Raw genomic sequence first — 19,083 nt, 5'->3', positions numbered from 1 at the left:
GAGTCCTTTACTGTCTTGTGATACCGTAGCCTAATGGTTAGGTGAAATTACCTTTATCCATATATTGATAGTGGAACTGGAACACCCTGAAACAGGACTGTTCAATGATCAATAAGGATATTTATTTCTTTTGCCATGATTAAGCATGCTAATTCTTCTATTATACTTTTTTCTTCTATATAAATCACTAGTACACTCCTGTGCAAAACAAAGTCTTTATATTTTACTAGCATGGACAGTTATGATCCATTTATTAAGAATTAACTTATTTCATCCTACATATCACCTCAGTTTTCAACGGCAACTCTTTCTAGATAGCAGAAATCAACACAATGTTTAAAACAAAGATGTTAAGATTATTGATTTTTATTATTATTATATTTCATGTAAGTTTTTAGATAAATGTAATTAAATATATGATTCCACAAGCACATGAAAGGAAGGAATAGTTTAAAAATTGATTCATAGAGGAAGATTTAATTAGAATTACAAAGGACAATGAAAGAGATGAACTTTGTCAATTGGAATATGACCCTTTCATAAGTAGATCTTTGAAAAAGGTGCTCATTAGCATATTTCTATACTTTGCCCAGGAGCACTTTGGCCAGACGTATTCAAGTTTCATTAATATTTTAAAATTTGTGGCAAAAAAATGTAACTTTAATTATAGAGTTGGATTATTTGAAAATTAAAATGCTGCCTTTAGCTGTACCAAAAGAGCACTCAGAAAAGACCTTGTGAGAATCTTATTTCTTCTTAAATCCCACAAGATGGAATCAATTTCTATTTTAATTAATAGCTTATTTGCCAGCCACTTACAATTCGGTGCATAGCCTTGACTTTTAGCACCTCTAAACACTCATTCCTCCCACTGGATAAATTATTTTCCAGTATTGGGAAAAGGTCTGTGATGCAGATTTTGTTTTGGTTTGGTTTATGGTTGGTTTTTTTTGTTGGGTTTGGTTTTTTTTAGGCAATGATGACTTTGGGAATTGATCCATGTGACACATTTGGTTGTATAAAGAAAAGTTAGGATATGATCATAGAAGAGTAAGACTGTCACAGGGATACTGTGATGTGGATGAGCTGCCATTCTCAGCACCAGCAGCAGCTTCCAGCTCTGTGTCTACAGTGGAGGCAGTGCAGGAAGAGCTGTTCTTCACTCATTTCTTCTTTAAACTTAACAGTGCTGGATGTTGATTGAATGAGATGGGCTAGACCCTGAATATCCCTCCCTGCTTTGTTCTGTCCCAGTCCCACGCTTCCCCCCAACCCTCTGCACTTCTGCTGTGTCCTCTCACCAACAAGCCACCAGACCCCACACTCCCTCTCTCACAGCAAGGCCCAGCCCTTTATATTTTGCCTCTTCAACTTTGTAATTTCATGCACTTACCTGCCTCATACAGGGACTTCTGACTCCTTCTCAGGAAGAATCTCTTTATAATTCCTTCATTCCTACCTTACCTCCCATAATAACTGGGCACATATTTCTAGAGTAGCTAATACATTTATTTATCACATTTTTGCTTGTGTTGTGTAGGTTATGCATCAAAAAAATCCTACATTTGGCAGCAGTATAGGCATGGGCATACAGGTGGCTCAAAAATATAAAGGGATGTTTATCAGAGAACTACTTCTTAGAGAATCTCCCATTTCACCAGTCTTTCATACCCTGCTGTTCTGCATCCAGTAATCCCAAACCTCTTTTCCTGTGACCCACATTTAAAACAGAGTACTTCTGCCAAAGACTGGGGAATATGCTGCATCCACAGCTGCTAGAGTGGATGGCAAACCCACACAGCTACAGCTACAGCTATAGAAAGGTATGTGAGGATTTGTGTTGCTGTTTTGAAGGAGTGGCACCTTTCAAGGAGTGCAGGTTATACAAATCAAAACACTAACCTGTTCTCTGAACGATTGTGTTATAAAACATAATTAATTGCTTACAGAATGTGGGGGCCCAGAAAAGGAAGTTCAAGCAAGCAGTATAGTTAACGTTTTGCAAAGAAGCTTTCAGATTTGAAAAGTCTGTTGGCGCTTTCTGAAATGGTGTCGCCAACATCAGCCAGGTAGCTGCCATTAAAAACACCACCAGGGTAAATAGTGAAAGGTCAGCTTCCCTTTTGTGCCAGTTGTGTGTGCCTGTTCTTCAGCCTTCTTGCTCTAAACAGACTGATATCTGTATGTGTGCAAATACTAAACCATACATTCTTACACTGGTGCCAGTCATTGTTTTTCTTAAAGAAGCAATATTTATGTATGCAAACAAGACAGTTACAGAGAGTATAGACTGCAATATTTTCATGCCACAGTTCCTTTTGGTCTTGAAAAAAAAAAGGGAAAGGGGCAAGTCTTTCCTGATGAGGATTACAGCTTTAGGATCTTGGCATCTTTGCAGTAGAACGATACCTGACCATTCTGAAGATAAACTTTGTGAGCCATATGGTCTTTTGTGACTGATCGTCATAGGCATGCTGTAAAATTTAGTGCAGCTGAGTGGAAGCAACAACATTTACTCAAAGTTCGCTTCCTTTGGAAAAGAAATTTGATGTGGCTTCATTTTACTTAGTTTGTACCATGCAAGAAATACACAGACTACAGAGGAGGTGTGAAATGTTCAAAATGCAGTAGGGCTGCTGGAATCACAGTCTGGATCTTGCTGGGGAAAAGGGAATTAGAAAGCTTCCTCAGTCTTTTTGGCACACATCAAAGAGGACGCCAAGGAGTCTGTGGCTGGCACGTTATCAGTGTGCAGTTCAGACTTATACCTGGTAGGGTCAGTGAGCTGAACACTTGTGCTACGTCGGAAAGGTATCACTGTCTGCTTCCACTATCACTAACGAACTAGGCCTGCAATTTCCCCATATGTGAGGGCATGGTCAGAAAGGGAAGATTTTGACTCCTTCATTTCCTCTGTCCAAGTCATGTTAATTCAGTAATGGAGGAAAAAAGGATGTACCTCTCAAATATTGCTGGTAGTCTTTATGTCCTTCGTAATTAGCAAATAAAAATACTGCTGTGTGTGTTCTCTGCTATTGCTTGTCAGTGTTGTAAAGGAATAGCACATAATTATGGTCTCTAGTCTAGCATTAGGAAAGTACTTTTTAATATTTGACTATTTGGCTGTTTGTACTATATTCTGTAATCGATTCAATAAGTGTACAGCAGTTTGTTTGTTTTTTAAATTTCACCATAGCACTTTGAAAAACAGTAAAATGGTAAAATAATGCCACTTATATGCAAGGTTGTCAGGGTGCATAGTAGGGAGGTTTTATTAAAAGCTGTGCCTGGGGTAAATATTTCTCAGAAAATTTTCAGAGGATGAAAGTTTTTTGGGAAGATTGTGAAAGCTGATCCTTGTGGTTTCGGTGAAAACTTGTGGATGATATATTTTATGTATTCTGGCATTTTTCTCCTAAGTATTTCATATCAGATGAATTTATAACTGAATTACTATGTATGAATGATAGCATATTACATACTAAAAATAAAATTATCATAATAAAAAGCCACACAGCATTAATGCGGTGACCCACCTGACACTGGGCAAATTTTAACTCTACACACGTTCTCCCCTCAGCTAGGTTTCCCCTTCAAAATCACTTTCTGACATTGGGACCACCCGCTCACTGACATACGATAAGGTTTTGAAAAATGACCTGTCAGCAAGACTCACATCTATACTTAACTAATCATGTTAAAAATAACTGAAATTTCTAAGGTTCCCAATATATACATAAGAAAAATCCTCTGAGGGAGCTATATAATGCATTATTTCCAGATGTATAATAAATAGCACGTTTCTTTAAAAAATGCAAAGAAAGCAGTTTCTTCCAACTTTTAAGACAGTTAAGGGACAACGACACATAAAGGAAACAGTGTTAAGCACAGGAAAGATGGTTTGGCATTGGTAATGTCTATAGATATTTCTGTAAGGAAACTACAGGTCAAAGTCTTTCTAATTTTAAAGCTTTTTTTAATAAAAATCTTTAATTACATTTCTATGTGTAGAAGGGTGATTTAAAACAGCCAATTGAAAATATTTCTGTTACATTTCACAATTCCTTTATCCAACTGCATATCCAGCTACCATACTTTGCCAGGTTGCTGCACTAGACTGTGTCTTCAACAGTTATTAGAGGTATCTCCATGCCTATTCCCAGCCTTCCCTTCCATGTGAGATACTGCTGCTAAATCTGTTTGGGAAGCCTTTATTTTCTCTTGGACTGCAGAAATTCTTCAACCTAGGCTTTGGACCTTTTGTGATTCAACATTTCCTTAATCTCACAGTACATTTGGTAGCACAAACTAAGGCAAGCTGCACGCATCTCCTGTCTAAGTGGAAAGTATCCAGTTGTCCTGGGAAACCTTCAAGAATGCCAGCTGGCAGTTCAGGTGTTATGAACAACCACCTATTCTTGATAGGGCCTAAAAAAATTCCTAACCTGGACCAATACATTTTGAAGCTTTCCAGAAGACTTGTATAAATAACCCGTGAACACTTACATACCATCTACTGAATAGAAGGAATCCACTAAATTTAACTGGAATGTATTGAAATTTGTTTGTGCAGTATTCAATACTATATCCTATAATTTGTGCATTCACCACCATCTTTTATCAAATTCACGATTTTTATAGAGTTAACCCTTTAAAAGTATTATCCACAACATGCTCACCACTATATTGTTGCAGCCATTCATTGCCTGACAGAATTAATTTTATCATAGAATCATAGAATAACCAGGTTGGAAGAGACTCACTGGATCATCGAGTCCAACCATTCCTATCAAACACTAAACCATGCCCCTTAGCACCTCGTCCACCTGTGCCTTAAACACCTCCAGGGAAGGTGACTCAACCACCTCCCTGGGTAGCCTGTTCCAGTGCCCAATGACCCTTTCTGTAAAGAATTTTTTCCTAATGTCCGGCCTAAACCTCCCCTGGCAGAGCTTGAGGCCATTCCCTCTTGTCCTGTCCGCTGTCATTTGGGAGAAGACACCAGCTCCCTCCTCTCCACAACGTCCTTTCAGGTAGTTGTAGAGAGCAATGAGGTCTCCCCTCAGCCTCCTCTTCTCTAGGCTAAACAACCCCAGCTCTCTCAGCCATTCCTCATAAAGCCTGTTCTCCAGCCCCTTCACCACCTTCGTTGCTCTTCTCTGGACTCCATCCAGAGCCTCAACATCCTTCTTGTGGTGAGGGGCCCAGAACTGAACACAGTATTCAAGGAGCGGTCTCACCAGTGCCGAGTACAGAGGGAGAATAACCTCCCTGGACCTGCTGGTTTCTTTCATTTTGTAACTTTTCTTCCCTGTTACATTTCTTATGCACACTGTCCTTTTCCTTTTTCCTTGAAATGAGACAGTCATATGCTTCACTGTCTTCAAGTCCTCACCAATTCTTTTCACTTTCCTTACTTTTATTTTATCATCTTCTCTCCACTGCCTCTCCCTCCTGCACCAGCAGCCCAACACAGTAGTTCAGGCTATTACCATTGCATTACTCAGGAAAATATATCCTCTCCTGCTATAAATGCCAAATACACTAAAAGCAAACACAGCCAGGTCATGTTACACAGATTGGAATTTTAATGAAAGTTTGATTGTTAAATGACAGGTGCCTGTATTTTCATTTTTTGATCTTTACTTTTATCTTTACCCTTCAAGATGCAATGTAGCACAATATTGATTAAATATTTCTGCTACATAATAGTTAATACAACTGCATAGAGGCTGCATAGCATGCAGGGAGGGTATAGAGCTTCTGAGGGATTATACTCTGTCTCTCAAATACATTTGCTTTCTAATGCCATGCCAATTCTTTTTGCCTCCTTGAGACCCATCTCTTCAGTCTCTTACTTGGCTGTAGAATATAGTCTGGATCCTAGCTTTAATGTTCTTGGGTTTTGTTTTTGGTTACTAGACATACTATGGAATATAAGTGAGTGAAGAACAACAGCAAGCACCATTTCAGAATTCTGTAAGGTACTGAAAAAATGTAGTCCACCTTAGTTTTTTCAGATATTCTCTGTTCATTCTCTGAAAGCATCTTGCACACTGTAACAAACTGGTATGTATGTTATAATATTTCCACTGCTTTGAGTGTCAGGTGTGTCATTTAATTGTAACTATTTCAAAGTATATTTGTCTTTGAAGTAAATCTGTAGGTTTGTTACTAAGCTCTGAAAACAAGATGGATAATTCTTTGGTAAGCCTTTAAATCCACTAAACGAAATCTTGATTTTGCACAGGTAGACTGATGAGCTGATGAAAAAAAGCTGATGAATATAACCCGTAATGTATTAAATTGCGTTATTTGTAAACCAAGATCTCCTGGGGAGAAAACTCTGCTTTCAGTGCATCTCACATTTTTTCCCTGTTAAAAGAAAACTTGTAATACTGTTTCATTAATGAGATAATCCTCTTTACTAAAAGACTATCTTAGATCTATGTATATATAGTTTCAGAGAGATGCTTACTTTTCGAGAATGAATTGTAGTTATCAGAAAGCTGTTAATAGAGTCTGAATTTATAATCTGCCATTTTTTAGGCAATCTCACACAGAACTTTGATTTTGCATCATCATCTTCTTTTCATACCTACAAGAAGAGTATTTTCCTCCAGGTCAAGGCTGTACTATAGTTGGTAATCCTTTGTAGTTTAAAATAACAGAAACACTCTTGTCTCTGTCTGCCACTGTTCCTTCATGAAGCGTTGAATAAGACACCCCATTTGAATTTATTAGTTAGTGCTGCTTCTCTGCCTTTTTAATTCTGCCTTTCTGTCTTCTTTTATATGACTTTTTAATTAAATCTTATTCTGTCCTTTCATTACTTATTAATGTTTTCATTGGGGAAGCGTGGTTTTCACTCCCCTCACAAAAGCACAGTCAACTTATTTCAATAACCTCATTTAGACTTAGTTGCCAGCAATAAAACTAATAATCCCTTTGTTAATTATGCAAATTGAAATGACAATTTTAGAATGCACATTCCTAACATGATGTCAAATGGTCGCACCTGGAACATGGCTTCTACTTCATGAACAAACATGATGACTACTAATGTGACAGCAGCTGATAGCGATTATTCACAACTTCTAACAGGAAACACTAGAGATGGGTAGCTAAGTAAGGATTATCTCCCTATTACATTGGTTATGACAAAAATAGAACTGTTGGAATGAGTCCAGAGGAGGGCTACAAAGATGATCAGAGGGCTGGAGCACCTCTGCTATGAGGACAGGCTGAGAGAGGTGGGGTTTTTCAGCCCAGAGAAGAGCAAGCTCCAGGGAGACCGTATAGTGGCTTTCTCGTACCTGAAGGGGGTGTACAAGAAAGCTGAAGAGGGATTTTTTACAAGGGCATGTAGAGATAGGACAAAGAGGAATGGCTTTCAGCTGGAAGGGAGAAGATTTAGACTAGACATTTGGAAGAAATTCTTCATGATGAGTGTGGTGATATGCTGAAACAGGTTGTCCGCTGGAACAAGTTGTCCAATGGAACAATCACCTTCCTGGAAGTGATTAAGACCAGGTTGGATGGAGCCTTGGGCAGCCTGGTCTAGTGGGAAGTGTTCATGCCCATGGCAGGGGTGTTGGAACCAGCTGATTTTTAAGGTCCCTTCCAACCCAAACCATTCTATGATTCTATGATGCTATGATGCTATGATGCTATGATGCTATGATGCTATGAATATGAATTTGAACACAAAAGTTAACCTCCTCATCCTGGCCAGCTCTCTAAAGAATCCTATACTGACTCTACAGGAGCTCAGACTCCTAGTTTAGATGCCTGAAGTTCGGCAGTATGAATAACCCCTTTTCTATGTCTCTGCAAGTAGGCAAATCTCACTAAACAAAGTATTCACAAAGATGGTTTAACTGCAGCTCTTGTTTTAGCCATGTTCCCATGGAGCAGTGTGCTAGTAATGCCCCCAGACCTCCGCCACCTGCAAACGTCTATCCACATTTCGTCCTGACTGCTACATTTCTTGTAAGTTTGCCTTGACTTAGTAATGGTTTTAAGTGACATCAGCATTTTTGTACTTTATCTCAGTTCCTCATTTTCCTTACATTCCCAGTGGATTAATGTCTAGCACTTTTGGTCATACTATTATAATCAACAGTAGACTGTAACATCTACAATTTCCTTCAAAAAATATTTAATGAATAAAATGTGAAAGCACCTCATTTTATGTGCTTCCTTTGGTTTTCTGATAGCTTCCCTGTATGCAATAAGCAATTCTGGCAACAATTTCTTCTAGTATTGACAACAACTTAGCTTACTTCTAATTCTTCATAATGCTGTAATGCAAAAGAGTATAGGTGAGGGATTGCAACATTTTTCTTGGCTTGAGTCATACAGACTAGGTCAAGGTTATAGGAAATTTTAGCAGTCTGACATCTGTCATACAGCTACTGATAAGCTATGATTCCAATGGCTGCCCAGTTCACCATGGCTTTCTTTCTGAAAGGAAAGAGCATGCACAAGATAATTTGCAAGTAAGAATCTCTCATTTTTGGAGAGGCTGCAACATAACCCTGAGAGGCTATCTACAGAAGGAATGTACGCAATTTTGCCACTCAGAGACTGAGCTCTAATACTATCAGCAACTTAATTGTTGAGATCCAAACCAAAAGAGTCTGTACAGTGACGTATACAAGCAGCTTGCACCAGAAAAAGTTGCTGAGTATTTTTGAGGTGTGCAAGTGGATGGGTAAATGAGAGGAAATTATTTGAAAAACAAAACATTTCAGTGCTTTCATGAAGGGAAAGATGAACTTTTCAGAGAAGTTATTTGAGCTTTCCATCTGACTCAATGCTCTTTCTCAAACTTCTCTTCCACAGCTTACTGGCTCTTGACTAATTATAGGTTAATATGTTAAGAAGGAGTCACATAGAATTGCCTTCTGTAAATTGGATTTTACATGCTAGCCTTTGGCTGCTATCCCTACCACAACATCACGCTGCTTGTGTAAGTGGTAAAAAAGATGCACTGGGCAGTGAAGACAAACAGTAATCACCACTGCAGCCACAGTCCCACAGTGGCACAACCACAAAACTAGCATTCATAAAATAAGTAACTACATACAAGAAGCTGCCTACGCTGAAAAAAATAGGCTTTTGAGACACTGGAGGTGGAAGTGTGCATGAGCACATTTCCACCAAGGTTCCACAGGAGGTAGCAGTGATATCTCAGTGGCTATAATACTGTGCTGATATGACGTTTTATGGCTATGGCATTATAAGACAAATCTTTTCATTTATTTGCTTTAGCTCAAAAAATGACGTAGGAAAGTGAATACTGATCAGACATGTGGCATTTAATTGCTATATCTGAAGAAAACGAAGTTTTCCAGAGAAAAAACTCTACTTATTGTTACTGTAGTGCTCTCATTTTCTCAGAGGCCCTATGTATAAGAATGAACACACTGGGTCACGTAGGAGTACAATTCGGTAAATACAGGACTCCCCAAGTCATTTGGCTTGTGTAGTGTCATGCATGATGTAGCATCACATATGTCTTGTACTGAGGCACTGTCTCTCAGATGGGATTAGTAGTAGATGACAGAGCCAGGCAGGCAGCCGCACTGGGGTGTTTTAACAAGAGGCAAGAGAGAAAAGAATTCATAATTCCTTATTGATACAATACAGAGTCCAGTGTGGTATTGCAGAAGGCAAGCACAAAAAAACCAACTGTTTCTTACACAGAAAATCTTGCAGTTACTTAAGAGCCTTTCCTCAGCCTCTCTATCTAAAGCAGCATTTGTGATTCTCCTAGTTTTACTCAAAGAATTATGATGTTTTTAAGTCTGTGTTAGTATGTGTTGGTACAGCTAAATGGTAATAATTGGCACATGACTGCCCTTATCTCACTTTTTTCTCCGTTGCACCTGGACGTAGGTAACTACGGTGCATTAACGAGTGTTGTTCAGCAGTGTTCAAACCTGCAAAGAAATCTTCCACAGAGCCTCAGTACTTGCAACTCCAACCATCATCTCTGTCAGATCCCTGAATTTCTACCTGTCTTAACTTTTACTCAACATGCAGCAATTCAGGCTTTTCCTTTCTGCCTTCCATGGTTTCTTAGGCCAAGCTTACACGTTTGTTTCTGCAGATAAACTCAGTGGTACTTGTCAGCACTCAGCAGCTCTCTCATAATACTGTGCCAAATTCCAAAGCACACCAAACAGAGGTATTTCTTAACATAGGTCATATTTAAACTATACAATTCACCATCATGTTACACTTTTGATGACAAGAGTTGTTATAGGTTCAAAAAGTGAGTTAACAAATTCACAGAGGAAAAATATCAGAATATATCAAACACAAATATATCTGTCATGCCTGAGGAAGTTCACGAGCCACAGTTTGCCAAAAATGGGGAAATTATATCTAGAAGTATATATTATTTCCTTGCTTTTATGTTCCCTCTAAAGCACCCATGCTGACTATTTATAGAGATGCAGTAATGGACTAGATATATCTCTCTGTTATTTATATTCTGCATATTTTGTAGTAAAGTTTAGATACTCAAAAAATAGAAGGAAAAAATAGATAAAGCAAGTGTGTCATAAAAATATAATGTAATGCTAATTTCTGGAGCGCGCTCCAAGAATCATACAGCAAGGCAATGAAGCATATGGTACTCACTGTATGAGATCAAAAACAGCTCCCTGAAATGACAAAATCTAATCGTGTAGATTATTTACTGTTGCCTCTTGATGGTGATTTGGCATTTGATCAGTGAGTAATTCACAGATTAGGAGGGAGGTTTGCTTCCTCATTAAATGGATAACAAACATCCCTAAGCAGAGGCTCAACATGAATAGAAACCAATAATAATGCACTTCCACTGTGAACTTTTGAAATTCATGGATAATTTCACAGATACAGCACAGCAGCCCACATACTTGCTGGCAATAGTTGATTAGATCTCATAAATGAACTGAAATAGCAGTTATATTTTTATGTTAGAAGTTTTACGTATATCCCTTTCATTGTTAGGGTCCTCATCAGACCCCTTCTGCTCTGGAGTAGCCTGATAACATGCAGCAAAACTTATAGGTATAAATTTAGCACCCGAGTTATTCTCACTGTTTTCCCTGAGAAAATACACTAGTTTTACAGATAATGTTTCTAAATCGTCTTCTACAGAGGAACATTTGCTATCTTAAAAAGTTCTTAAAGAAAACATGCCTGAATGGATACAGTTAATGTATCTCTTACAGGGCTAGCATTTTAGGACTTGTCTTGCATTGGGAAAGATTGTGCCTGAGCTTTTGGTGTGAGTTATGATCTTGTAGAAGAGAATCCAAACTACATAATGTAGGGTAATTAATAATCTCACATAATTAATATTTCTTTCCTATCTAATTGGACCTGAGTACAGAATTTCTGAATTTCAGTGAAAACTTTATTAAGCAAAAGTGGGAAAGATGCAGATTATATAGGTTAATATGAGCATTGTTGCAGAAACTAAGCTAAATAGGTAACTTGGTAACTCAGTGGCACATTAATCTCAAAATGGAAAATTCAGGGACAGTAATAGAGGAAATGATGATTTCAAGTAATCAGAGCTGCTGATTGATGGCTTCTATGTTGAGTACAGCCTCTCAAATAATGTTCTAAGAATTTTCCTTGACCAACACTGAAAATAACTGCTCATTTTGCAGTATTGTTCTGAATAATGAATAAGACACATTACAAAGATGCATGAACAAGTACCACTGCAATTAAATATTGTAACTTTACTATTTACTTACAACAACAAAATCTTTGGTCACTTGTATTGAAAATATCCAGCAGGAGGCAATTCAAATGATTAGAGACTTAGTTTTTTTTATGAAAGAAAAAGATCTATCAAGAAAAGCTTTTAAAATGATCAATATTTTAGAAGGAGATTGCTTAAATGTGTGTGAATTATTTCATAATGAAAGGAAATAGAAAAATCTAAAAGTTTTTTTAGAAATGTTTAATGTAAAATAATTAGGAAAAGAATGGGTTTAGAGGCATAGTTCATGACCACTGACAAAGCCAAGCATGTAGGAATTTCTCCTGGCTCACCAGAGCCCAATATGACCATTTATCAGACAGCGTAAGCAGACTGCAAAAGTGCTGCAGATCATGGGTTCTTGCACACAGACCCCAGCAGTACAGGGACAATATTTCAGGAACCACCCGTCAGCGCATTGAACTGTGGAACTCCTTGGCACAAGACCTCAAAGTGCAGAACAGGGCTTTAAGGAGGATTTAGGATTTTAACACCTGTTAAGAGCGTCTGCAGTTATACTCAATAAAATACGTGTGCATTACAAAAAGCTGCACACATTCATGCTTCAAGACATTATTTACCCCAACAAAGGGTCGATGGACACTGGAAAAGGCTGCCCAGGGAGGTGGTTGAGTCACCACCCCGGGAGTATTTAAAAGACTAGTGGACAAGGAGCCTAGAGGCATGTTGTGATGGTTGATAGGAATGGTTGGACTCGAGGATCCTGGGGGTCTTTTCCAACCTAGGGGTTCTGTGATTCTGTGAAACTATTCAATAACATCCTATTGCAAGCCACTATGATGCTTTTTCAACTGGTTATTTTTAGGTTTTGTTTGCGTTTGTTTTTTTTTCCTGAGGAGTTTGATATTCTCTCAGTCCAAAGAAAAGACATTGGAAGAAATAGAATATTGGTTTGATCTACTTTTACAATTCATGTATGACTTGATTAGTGCTTTGTCATAGACTAGTGTTCTGGATTCTGAGGGCTTGAGAGTTGTGGTTAAAGTGAGAGAGGGAACACACAATGTTAGAAAAACAGCATAAAATAAAGACTGGGAGAAAGCAAAGCATATATCATTTGGGATTATAATGACTAAGACCATCTGGGAAACAGCAGTTTGCAAGGAAATTATTCAGGAAGTAAAGATAATGTTGCTTCTTTCTAGCACAGTCAAATCTATTCATAAGGCAGTCTAGACTAAATACATTGTCTGAGCCATTGAAAAGAAATTTGGATGATGCTGGACTCTTTGTCATTCTATTAAATTTAAAATGCTGGTTTTGAAAACTGAGAAGAGCATTAATGTAGACATATCAAAGTTCCAAAAATAAAGAATTCAATTAAAACCAAAAATTACCCAAGAGTGGTTGCAAGTAGAAAAATCATGGGACATTTATCATGAAAAGTAAAGTTATTCAGCAAAAGGAAACATCCATTGGGGAAAAGTAAAGAAAATGCAGTAGACAGAAATACAGTTATTACACAGACACTGAGGAAATTAAAATTTAAAGTGAAAAAAATATGAATGGGAATGTTGTAAATGCAATAAGAAATGCAACTGCCAAAATTCAGGAAGTATTCCAAACAATTTATAAGAATGCAAGAGGAATAAAAGATAGGTTTAAGGATGAGTACATGATATAAAATGAATACAAAAGCCAGCAATGTCCCCTTGCAGCAAAGAATGGCGATGGTATCCTGGGCTCCATTAGACAAAGTATCACCAACAGGCCGAGGGAGATTTTCCTTCCCCTCTGCTCAGCACTGGTGAGGCCACACTTGAAGTGATGAGTCCAGTTCTGGAAGAGAGATATAGACATACTAGGGAGAGTCCAACATAGAGCCGCTATGATCATTAAAGAACTGGAGCATCTCTTCTATAAGGAAAGACTGAATGAGCTGGGACTGTTCAGCATGGAGAATAAAAGCCTCGGGGAGGCTCATATTATTGTCTATAAATGCCTGAAGGAAGGATGCAAAGAGAACAGAACCAGGTTCGTTTCAGTGGTGCCCAGTGACTAGAGGCAATGAGCACAAACTGAAATGTAAGAGCTGCCCTCTGAACATCAGGAAATATTTTTCACTGTGAGGGTATTCAAGCACTGGTACAGGTTGCCCAGGGAAGTTGTGGAGCCTTCCTTCTTGATGATATTCAAAAGCCGTGTGGACTCGGTCCTGGACAACTGGCTGTAGATAGCCCTGCTTGAGCAGGTGTGTTGGATCAGATTATATCCAGAGGTCCCGTCCAATCTCAGCTGTTCTGTGATTTTGTGATTCTAAGTGAGGAAAGAGGTTGGAGTGGTCAACAAATGGAAGGTATTCATTAAACAGGAAATCTTGTCTACTTGAGCACTTGGAGAACGGGTCTCCTGGTAGCAATAATGGAACTATTGATAAAAGAATCTTTAAAAGGAGTAGAATGCATTTTGAAGAAACTTCTGTAAATTCACATATGAGTTTAGTGCACAGCTGAAGGAAAATAAGATGAATGGAGATGTAGCAATAGAAAAAGAATTACTGAAGAATAAGAGAAGAGACAGCATGATGAAAATGTGTCCTAATATATATCAATGACAACAAGACCAATGCATTTACTGAGATTATTTTACCTTACCCTGCTAGAAATAGATTGGGTTGGGGGGGAAAAGGAATACTGAAATATTTATATAACCATAAGTTTTAGCAGTAAAATGAGTAGTCTCAAAGTATTTGCACAACAGAGAGACTGGATACAATAAGGCTAACAGAAATCTGTGTTGCATACTGGCTTAAATGCCTTACCCTGTGTAATACAAAGGACTTTCCATCTGCAATTCAGCAGCCTGCTTTTCACATGTAGCTCTGCAACATCACTCAAGTTGCCCTGACTGGTGCTTTCCAGAGCTTCTCTGGCAGTATTCTTACTTTTCTCTTGTTCTTCTTGTTCCTGCAATCTTATACCTGCAAATCCCAAAACTATTGTTAGGGCAGGGTCTCACAAGAAGTCCCCCAGCAAATGCATCTCATTATCCTATGTGCACCACATGGACTCTCATAACTCTCAAGAAGGTCTGTCTAAACACAGGAGTCATGAATGTTGCCCATGACTTGTGTAAGTGGGGAAACTCTGCTCAACTGAGAAATTAAGGAAATCTGTGAGAAGTACTGGAAGTCTGTGTTTGCCCATGTGAAAGCTGTCTGGGACTTTCAGGCAAGCAAAAAAAATTGAAGGGGGTATATTAGGATTAATCATGTAGCAGCGAAGTCAGTAAAGACATCTCTGCATAGAAAGCTAAGACATATGCAGAGATAAACTGAGGACTTTTGAAAGCTAAACTAAGATTTATCTTTAAAGAAAAAAAATAATAAAACCAATAGTGGGTTTGTCAGATGTCTCTGTGTGTGAAACAAGGTCAAGGAATAAAGATCACTATGCCATGCTGTGCTGACTAGGTACAGTTTAAAGATAATCAAAATATTAATCTGGTTAATATTTTGTTTTCCTTCTCAGTAACAGTACTTATACTCAACATAGGGCAAAGACCAAATTTCAACCAAATTATAATCAAATTTCAGGACAGCCTGCTGTGTTGCAGTGTGCTTTATGGGAAAGTAGTATTTGAGCTGGATAAGGAAGAGATTAAAACAAAAGTTGAATGTCCTTGAGGACCCAAGTAACGGAAATGGGAAGAAATTCAAGAGTGTAAAGTAGAAGGTCATACACTTAGGGACTAATAACAAGAATCTCATGCACTTAGGGACTAATAACAAGAATCTCTGCTATAAACTTGGGAGATGATCTGTTAAGAATGGCAGAGGAGGAGGAGAACGTGTGTATGTTGATCAGTCACAGGAAACCTGAATGATGTGATGTGTCTGTGAAACAGGCAAGGAAGGATATATCCACTAAGAAGGAATGAAATAATAGTGCCTTTATATGAATAACTGGTAGGTCTCCATATACAACAGTAGCTGTCCATGGCCAGCGAAGAAGGATTCAAAACGGGACAGAGCATAGGAAGTCTGCTAGCAAGGTCACAAAAATAAAAGCCTTTTATATAACAAGTGACAGCAACTGGATTATTTTAAGAAATCAAAGGCTAAGATATTCTCTATAAAAATATCTTGAGGATGTTTTTTTTTCATTCAACACAAGGAAGATAATACAGCTGTTTAAACTATAGGACAGTGGTGAACCAAAAGTCATAAATCAGACATCACAGTACTGAGAATGGAAATTAGAAGAAGGTTTTAACCACAAACATGAGATGATCAAGTAGTTTTTAGTAAATTATCAAGGCCAATTTGGACTATTTTAAGTCAGAGTTCCAGCAATTTATAAAAGAAATTCTATGACTTTGCATCATTCCAGATGTTTGTAGTATATCAGCCCGGGGATCCTTTTCGTTTTTTTTTTTAAATAAGATTGACATTATCTAACCAAAAGGCAAAACTATCACTGACTCCTATTGCCTTGTGTGAAAGCTACCAGCCAGTCTGTCATGACTGAAATTCTGTCAGAGTCTGTGTGTGCGCATATTCTGCAAATTCTGCTGATTAGTTATTTCTCTATCAACTGTTTTGTGGCTGAGGATAATAGCGCTGCTTTGAAGAGAAAGATTAATCATAGCAAGTGCCTCAAAATATAGCTATAGACAATACCTGGACATCTTTCCTTCAAAGCAGCAAGCTCTTCCACTCGTTTTAGAAAAATCAGTGTGTGGAAGGTGTTGGACTAAGGCCCATAAGAGAAGTGTATTAGGCATGGAAATAGACCAGTTAGTTAGCAAATTGTATTGCAGATTTCCCAGGTGCTGCCATAGGGGTTTTTTTTTTTAAATCCAAGTTTATGGAAAGGAATTATTTTATCTCGGTATCTATCAAAGGGATATTTTAAAGTTCTGTTTGCCACATTCCTAAGGCTGTGGTAAATGCTGAGTGGCATCCTAAAGAAATTGTTCTTCTTAACTGTAGATAGATAACAGTGGAGAGAGCATGGCAGACTTTGAACAATTACCTGCACATGCATGTACACGAACAAATGTTTTCATACACTTCCAGCACTACATGTAACATCAGTTTGAACAGTTTGAGTGTTTAAAACATACTCAGTTCTTGGTCCACAGGTAGCAATGTCATGTTTTGCCTGTGGGCCATTGTTATGTGACTCAGAACCAAGAAGAAAACATGGGAAACTTAGGAAAGCACATGGACTCTATAAAATTATGTTTACTTGTTTTCTTGCCTTAATAGACAATAGGTCTCCTTATCTATATATAGTTTTAATATCTGTAACAGCTGCACATTATTTCAAAGTCTTTGATGATTTTTGTTTGTAAAGAAAATCTCTTTTTTGCTTTACATTTTGGAAAAATACAACACCCAGCCCATTCACTTGGTAGATCTTACTTCTGTGGCAGTCTTTGTCCCAGCTGCCTGAATTGTGATAAGAAAGGATAGTATCAGACTTTTACTAGGTCTGAACTGACAAAAAGGTATCTTATCTACACACGTGCAGTTACAGCTTCATTTTAACCTCCCTTCCGATCCCATGTCTGAGTGCTGTTGCAATTGTCTTGGTTACACAGGCTTTTACTGCAAATACTAACACTCAAATGTCTGACTTGTTAAAGAATTTCAATACCTGTTAGCTCGACATGCACTGGAAGTGAAAAGGTTACTCATCCATTTGTAATGTCTTTTGCCAAATTTCAGTGACTGTCCTACAGCATATAAAACACATTTCAAAATCAATTAATTGACTAACACTATTTGCTTTGTAAGCCCCTTTTTGGCTCAGTGTCCTTTGGCTTTTATTCATCCATCATTATCTGGCTTGGCGCTCCACTTTGTGGTTCCTAACTTTGCCACCTTCATATTCTGGTGTTGCTGCATCTGGAAAAAGCACAGGGAGAGATTGTGAGGGATGTGCACCCAGTACTATCTTTCTACTTGACAAAAGCTACAACTCCTCCCATCTGAGGTTTCTCTGATGGCAGTAGGCAATGGTGCATGCTGAACATTTAGCACAGTCTTGACCCTTCTAGCAAGGTGTAAATGAATTAGCTGTTGGGGTAGCAGCCTGAATAAAGGCTGTAAAATGAAAGAGAAGAAAATTATGGCTAGTCTTATTTGGATCTTAGGATGTCTTTTTTTTTCCCCATTGGAACAGTTCTTCAGAGTAGCAAGTTATCTGTTTCAGTTCTGATTAATAGTTTCAATGCACCTAATATGTAAATGTTTCCAAATGTGAGGCTAATTCTAAACAGTGCTGAATTTCTTCAGCTCCCAGGGATTACAAGGGATAGTTCAACACCTCCGAGGTCTTATTTTATGAAAGTATCAGCTATCTCATCTGCACTGATTAAGATTAATTAAGATCCACTGAGGATAAAATTATGAACACTCTCATTTTTTAAAGTACTCCCTATGCTGAGTAATGACTATTTTCCTTGATAAACTTTGCCAAGACTGGGACCTTGGTAAAGCATTTAGGGCTCTAAAAGGCAGCATTTACTTGTATGAATTATGCCATTTTACTGCAAAAGTTCCAGCGTGCCACTCACATGAGTAAGAATTGCAGTTCGTTCATCATTAGGAACACCGTCAATACATAAATGTTAAAATATAAATACATGGACATGTCCTTAATGATGCAAAACAGACTTTTTCAAAGTGTACTAATAACTTAGCCTGCCAATAAATGTTCTTAATGAAACCCTTCAGACTCGTGTTGGAAGAATTTCGCTTGACACAAGTGGAAAAATTGTGCATATTAACCTGATGGGGGGTCACCCAAGGCAATGTGCTTGCATGTGTGTTTGAGAGGCTCTTCATATGAGGGAGAAATATTCAATAAAAGTAAAATACAAATATCACTTACAACATCAAGAAAATCAACTAAGGAAAGCTATTTAAAGGATTTCACATTATGTTTACATTATTATTTGTACAGATTTCTTCCTTTGAGTGACGAGTGCTGTTTAAGGAGAACAGAGTCTGTATGACATAGTAAATAAATTTAAAATGCTTTTGTATTTAAAGCTCAAGTATAATGTGAAATACATCCAAACGCAAAGCAAAATGCACATTGTTTTCCTCCTGCCCCTAAATTTTGAAATAGTGATTCCTTTATTCATATGACAACAATTTTTCTACTCGATACAAGAAGTTTGTGCAAGAAACTCGACCAAACAAGATGCCCTTTTGTTATGTTTAGCATAACCCTACTAACTGGTGTGGAAAACAGTTAGATAATTGCCTACAGAGAATTACGAAGGCTCTGCTCTCACTAATTTCAGCTTTCACTGCCAGGCCTCCCACCCGTCAA

Source organism: Phaenicophaeus curvirostris, chromosome 3 (assembly GCF_032191515.1).
Source record: "Phaenicophaeus curvirostris isolate KB17595 chromosome 3, BPBGC_Pcur_1.0, whole genome shotgun sequence".
Lineage (NCBI taxonomy): Eukaryota > Metazoa > Chordata > Aves > Cuculiformes > Cuculidae > Phaenicophaeus > Phaenicophaeus curvirostris.
Note: the sequence above shows the minus strand (reverse complement) of the source record.